The sequence below is a fragment of the Ambystoma mexicanum genome, chromosome 1p (genome assembly GCF_040938575.1).
Source record: "Ambystoma mexicanum isolate Mex_15411 chromosome 1p, UKY_AmexF1_1, whole genome shotgun sequence".
Taxonomy (NCBI): domain Eukaryota; kingdom Metazoa; phylum Chordata; class Amphibia; order Caudata; family Ambystomatidae; genus Ambystoma; species Ambystoma mexicanum.
Genome location: NC_090921.1, coordinates 1,027,892,816 through 1,027,899,116, shown reverse-complemented (window position 1 = coordinate 1,027,899,116; position 6,301 = coordinate 1,027,892,816). Strand labels below are relative to the sequence as shown.

Here is a 6,301-nt window from a genome sequence, read left to right as displayed (position 1 = left end):
GTCATTTTTTTAATTGTGAACTGATGTGCTTTTACTCAATTCGGGAACCTCACAAGCCAAATTTGTAGTATTTTGCACGAATTGCAAGAGATGTTTGAATGTCGACGGTTGAAGTGGAAGCTCGTATTGAGCTTGCTAGAGACTGATTTGCCAAGCCTTCGATAGCTCAGTTGGTAGAGCGGAGGACTGTAGTGGTAAAACAGGCATCCTTAGGTCAGGACTTTTGCCAAATGCACATTTTATTGAATACTTGGAAAGTAAAATACTTGGAAAGTAAAATAACAGACAATTTATAATTATATTATATTTCATCACTGAAAATAGATGCCTTTTGCTTTGAGGCTGTGGCCACGTTATGTTTCTGTCCAACACCAATCTTCATTGGTTTCCTGTGAGGTGATTCGGATCCCCATCTCTTGCTATGAACTGGCAAAACAGCAGAATCCCCTTGACAATCTTGATTTCTCAAGGGAAATGAGAGAACAGTACACACCATCCAAGATATTAAAATATTGTCAAGGCCCAACACGGCTGAATACTCTGAGGAGATGGCCTGTGAGGCGCCGCCTTTCAACTTTTCCCCCTTAGTATGGTGGTCAGTAACATGCGGGAGAATGCGGAGGGGGTCATTTTTTTAATTGGGAACTGATGTGCTTTTACTCAATTCGGGAACGTCACAAGCCAAATTTGTAGTATTTTGCACGAATTGCAAGAGATGTTTACAAGTCGACGGTTGAAGTGGAAGCTCGTATTGAGTTTGCTAGAGAAAGATTTGTCAAGCCTTCGATAGCTCAGTTGGTAGAGCGGAGGACTGTAGTGGTAAAACAGGCATCCTTTGGTCGTTGGTTCAAATCTGGCTCGAAGGACTTTTGCCAAATCCACATTTTATTGAATACTTGGAAAGTAAAATACTTGGAAAGTAAAATAACAGACAAGTTATAATTATAATATATTTCATCACTGAAAATAGATGCCTTTTGCTTTGAGGCTGTGGCCACGTTATTTTTCTGTCCGACACCAATCTTCGTTGGTTTCCTGTGAGGTATTTTGGATCCCCATCTCTTGCTATGAACTGACAAAACAGCAGAATCCCCTTGACAATCTTGATTTCTCAAGGGAAATGGGAGAACACTATACACCATCCAAGATATTCAAATATTGTCAAGGCCGAACACTGATGAATACTCTGAGGAGATGGCCTGTGAGGCGCCGCCTTTCAACTTTTCCTCCTTTGTATGGTGGTCAGTAACATGCGGGAGACTGCGGACGGGGTCATTTTTTTAATTGGGAACTGATGTGCTTTTACTCAATTCGGGAACCTCACAAGCCAAATTTGTAGTATTTTGCACGAATTGCAAGAGATGTTTACAAGTCGACGGTTGAAGTGGAAGCTCGTATTGAGTTTGCTAGACAATGATTTGCCAAGCCTTTGATAGCTCAGTTGGTAGAGCGGAGGACTGAAGTGGTAAAACAGGCATCCTTAGGTTGCTGGTTCAAATCCAGCTCGAAGGACTTTTGCCAAATGCAAATTTTATTAAATACTTGGAAAGTAAAATACTTGGAAAATAAAATAACAGACAATTTATAATTATATTATATTTCATCACTGAAAATAGATGCCTTTTGCTTTGAGGCTGTCGCCACGTTATGTTTCTGTCCAACACCAATCTTCATTGGTTTCCTGTGAGGTGTTTTGGATCCCGATCTCTTGCTATGAACTGGCAAAACAGCAGAATCCCCTTGACAATCTTGATTTCTCAAGGGAAATGAGAGAACAGTATACACCATCCAAGATATTAAAATATTGTCAAGGCCCAACACGGCTGAATACTCTGAGGAGATGGCCTGTGAGGCGCCGCCTTTCAACTTTTCCTCCTTAGTATGGTGGTCAGTAACATGCGGGAGACTGCGGAGGGGGTCATTTTTTTAATTGGGAACTGATGTGCTTTTACTCAATTCGGGAACCTCACAAGCCAAATTTGTAGTATTTTGCACGAATTGCAAGAGATGTTTACAAGTCGACGGTTGAAGTGGAAGCTCGTATTGAGTTTACTAGAGAATGATTTGCCAAGCCTTCGATAGCTCAGTTGGTAGAGCGGAGGACTGTAGTGGTAAAACAGGCATCCTTAGGTCGCTGGTTCAAATCCGGCTCGAAAGACTTTTGCCAAATGCACATTTTATTGAATACTTGGAAAGTAAAATACTTGGAAAGTAAAATAACAGACAATTTATAATTATATTATATTTCATCACTGAAAATAGATGCCTTTTGCTTTGAGGCTGTGGCCACGTTATGTTTCTGTCCAACACAAATCTTCATTGGTTTCCTGTGAGGTGTTTTGGATCCCCATCTCTTGCTATGAACTGGCAAAACAGCAGAATCCCCTTGACAATCTTGATTTCTCAAGGGAAATGAGAGAACACTATACACCATCCAAGATATTAAAATATTGTCAAGGCCCAACGCGGCTGAATACTCTGAGGAGATGGCCTGTGAGGTGCCGCCTTTCAACTTTTCCCCCTTAGTATGGTGGTCATTAACATGCGGGAGACTGCGCAGGGGGTCATTTTTTTAATTGGGAACTGATGTGCTTTTACTCAATTCGGGAACCTCACAAGCCAAATTTGAAGTATTTTGCACGAATTGCAAGAGATGTTTATAAGTCGACGGTTGAAGTGGAAGCTCGTATTGAGTTTGCTAGAGAATGATTTGCCAAGCCTTCGAAAGCTCAGTTGGTAGAGCGGAGGACTGTAGTGGTAAAACAGGCATCCTTAGGTCGCTGGTTCAAATCCAGCTCGAAGGACTTTTGCCGAATGCAAATTTTATTGAATACTTGGAAAGTAAAATACTTGGAAAATAAAATAACAGACAATTTATAATTATATTATATTTCATCACTGAAAATAGATGCCTTTTGCTTTGAGGCTGTGGCCACGTTATGTTTCTGTCCAACACCAATCTTCATTGGTTTCCTGTGAGGTGTTTCGGATCCCCATCTCTTGCTATGAACTGGCAAAACAGCAGAATCCCCTTGACAATCTTGATTTCTCAAGGGAAATGAGAGAACAGTATACACCATCCAAGATATTAAAATATTGTCAAGGCCCAACACGGCTGAATACTCTGAGGAGATAGCCAGAAGGCGCGCCTTTCAACTTTTCCCCCTTAGTATGGTGGTCAGTAACATGCGGGAGACTGCGTAGGGGGTCATTTTTTTAATTGGGAACTGATGTGCTTTTACTCAATTCGGGAACCTCACAAGCCAAATTTGTAGTATTTTGCACGAATTGCAAGAGATGTTTACAAGTCGACGGTTGAAGTGGAAGCTCGTATTGAGTTTGCTAGAGAATGATTTGCCAAGCCTTCGATAGCTCGTCGCTGGTTCAAATCCGGCTCAAAGGACTTTTGCCAAATGCACATTTTATTGAATACTTGGAAAGTAAAATACTTGGAAAGTAAAATAACAGACAATTTATAATTATATTATATTTCATCACTGAAAATAGATGCCTTTTGCTTTGAGGCTGTGGCCACGTTACTTTTCTGTCCAACACGAATCTTCATTGGTTTCCTGTCAGGTGTTTTGGATCCCCATCTCTTGCTATGAACTGGCAAAACAGCAGAATCCCCTTGACAATCTTGATTTCTCAAGGGAAATGAGAGAACACTATACACCATCCAAGATATTAAAATATTGTCAAGGCCCAACACGGCTGAATACTCTGAGGAGATGGCCTGTGAGGCGAAGCCTTTCAACCTTTCCCCCTTAGTATGGTGGTCATTAACATGTGGGAGACTGCGGAGGGGGTCATTTTTTTAATTGGGAACTGATGTGCTTTTACTCAATTCGGGAACCTCACAAGCCAAATTTGTAGTATTTTGCACGAATTGCAAGAGATGTTTACAAGTCGACGGTTGAAGTGGAAGCTCGTATTGAGTTTGCTAGAGAATGATTTGCCAAGCCTTCGATAGCTCAGTTGGTAGAGCAGAGGACTGTAGTGGTAAAACAGGCATCCTTAGGTCGCTGGTTCAAATCTGGCTCGAAGGACTTTTGCCAAATGCAAATTTTATTGAATACTTGGAAAGTAAAATACTTGGAAAATAAAATAACAGACAATTTATAATTATATTATATTTCATCACTGAAAATAGATGCCTTTTGCTTTGAGGCTGTGGCCACGTTATGTTTCTGTCCAACACCAATCTTCATTGGTTTCCTCTGAGGTGATTCGGATCCCCATCTCTTGCTATGAACTGGCAAAACAGCAGAATCCCCTTGACAATCTTGATTTCTCAAGGGAAATGAGAGAACAGTATACACCATCCAAGATATTAAAATATTGTCAAGGCCCAAGCCGGCTGAATACTCTGAGGAGAGCCTGTGAGGCGCCGCCTTTCAACTTTTCCCCCTTAGTATGGTGGTCAGTAACATGCGGGAGACTGCGGAGGGGGTCATTTTTTTAATTGGGAACTGATGTGCTTTTACTCAATTCGGGAACGTCACAAGCCAAATTTGTAGTATTTTGCACGAATTGCAAGAGATGTTTACAAGTCGACGGTTGAAGTGGAAGCTCGTATTGAGTTTGCTAGAGAACGATTTGTCAAGCCTTCTATAGCTCAGTTGGTAGAGCGGAGGACTGTAGTGGTAAAACAGGCATCCTTAGGTCGTTGGTTCAAATCCGGCTCGAAGGACTTTTGCCAAATGCACATTTTATTGAATACTTGGAAAGTAAAATACTTGGAAAGTAAAATAAGAGACAATTTATAATTATATTATATTTCATCACTGAAAATAGATGCCTTTTGCTTTGAGGCTGTGGCCACGTTATTTTTCTGTCCGACACCAATCTTAGTTGGTTTACTGTGAGGTATTTTGGATCCCCATCTCTTGCTATGAACTGACAAAACAGCAGAATCCCCTTGACAATCTTGATTTCTCAAGGGAAATGGGAGAACACTATACACCATCCAAGATATTAAAATATTGTCAAGGCCGAACACTGATGAATACTCTGAGGAGATGGCCTGTGAGGCGCCGCCTTTCAACTTTTCCTCCTTTGTATGGTGGTCAGTAACATGCGGGAGACTGCGGAGGGGGTCATTTTTTTAATTGTGAACTGATGTGCTTTTACTCAATTCGGGAACCTCACAAGCCAAATTTGTAGTATTTTGCACGAATTGAAAGAGATGTTTGAATGTCGACGGTTGAAGTGGAAGCTCGTATTGAGTTTGCTAGAGAATGATTTGCCAAGCCTTCGAAAGCTCAGTTGGTAGAGCGGAGGACTGTAGTGGTAAAACAGGCATCCTTAGGTCGCTGGTTCAAATCCAGCTCGAAGGACTTTTGCCAAATGCAAATTTTATTGAATACTTGGAAAGTAAAATACTTGGAAAATAAAATAACAGACAATTTATAATTATATTATATTTCATCACTGAAAATAGATGCCTTTTGCTTTGAGGCTGTGGCCACGTTATGTTTCTGTCCAACACCAATCTTCATTGGTTTCCTGTGAGGTGTTTCGGATCCCCATCTCTTGCTATGAACTGGCAAAACAGCAGAATCCCCTTGACAATCTTGATTTCTCAAGGGAAATGAGAGAACAGTATACACCATCCAAGATATTAAAATATTGTCAAGGCCCAACACGGCTGAATACTCTGAGGAGATAGCCAGAAGGCGCGCCTTTCAACTTTTCCCCCTTATTATGGTGGTCAGTAACATGCGGGAGACTGCGGAGGGGGTCATTTTTTTAATTGGGAACTGATGTGCTTTTACTCAATTCGGGAACCTCACAAGCCAAATTTGTAGTATTTTGCACGAATTGCAAGAGATGTTTACAAGTCGACGGTTGAAGTGGAAGCTCGTATTGAGTTTGCTAGAGAATGATTTGCCAAGCCTTCGATAGCTCGTCGTTGGTTCAAATCCGGCTCAAAGGACTTTTGCCAAATGCACATTTTATTGAATACTTGGAAAGTAAAATACTTGGAAAGTAAAATAACAGACAATTTATAATTATATTATATTTCATCACTGAAAATAGATGCCTTTTGCTTTGAGGCTGTGGCCACGTTACTTTTCTGTCCAACACGAATCTTCATTGGTTTCCTGTCAGGTGTTTTGGATCCCCATCTCTTGCTATGAACTGGCAAAACAGCAGAATCCCCTTGACAATCTTGATTTCTCAAGGGAAATGAGAGAACACTATACACCATCCAAGATATTAAAATATTGTCAAGGCCCAACACGGCTGAATACTCTGAGGAGATGGCCTGTGAGGCGAAGCCTTTCAACTTTTCCCC

At 41.0% G+C, this 6,301-nt stretch overlaps 1 non-coding gene across 1 annotated transcript; it reads left to right on the top strand.

The window, feature by feature from the left end:
• Positions 1–1,426: 1,426 nt before the first annotated feature.
• TRNAF-GAA (transfer RNA phenylalanine (anticodon GAA)) lies at positions 1,427–1,512 on the top strand. Its single transcript is given in 2 exon segments — positions 1,427–1,463; positions 1,477–1,512. It is a non-coding gene; the product is annotated as a tRNA-Phe (tRNA).
• The last annotated feature ends 4,789 nt before the right edge of the window (positions 1,513–6,301 follow it).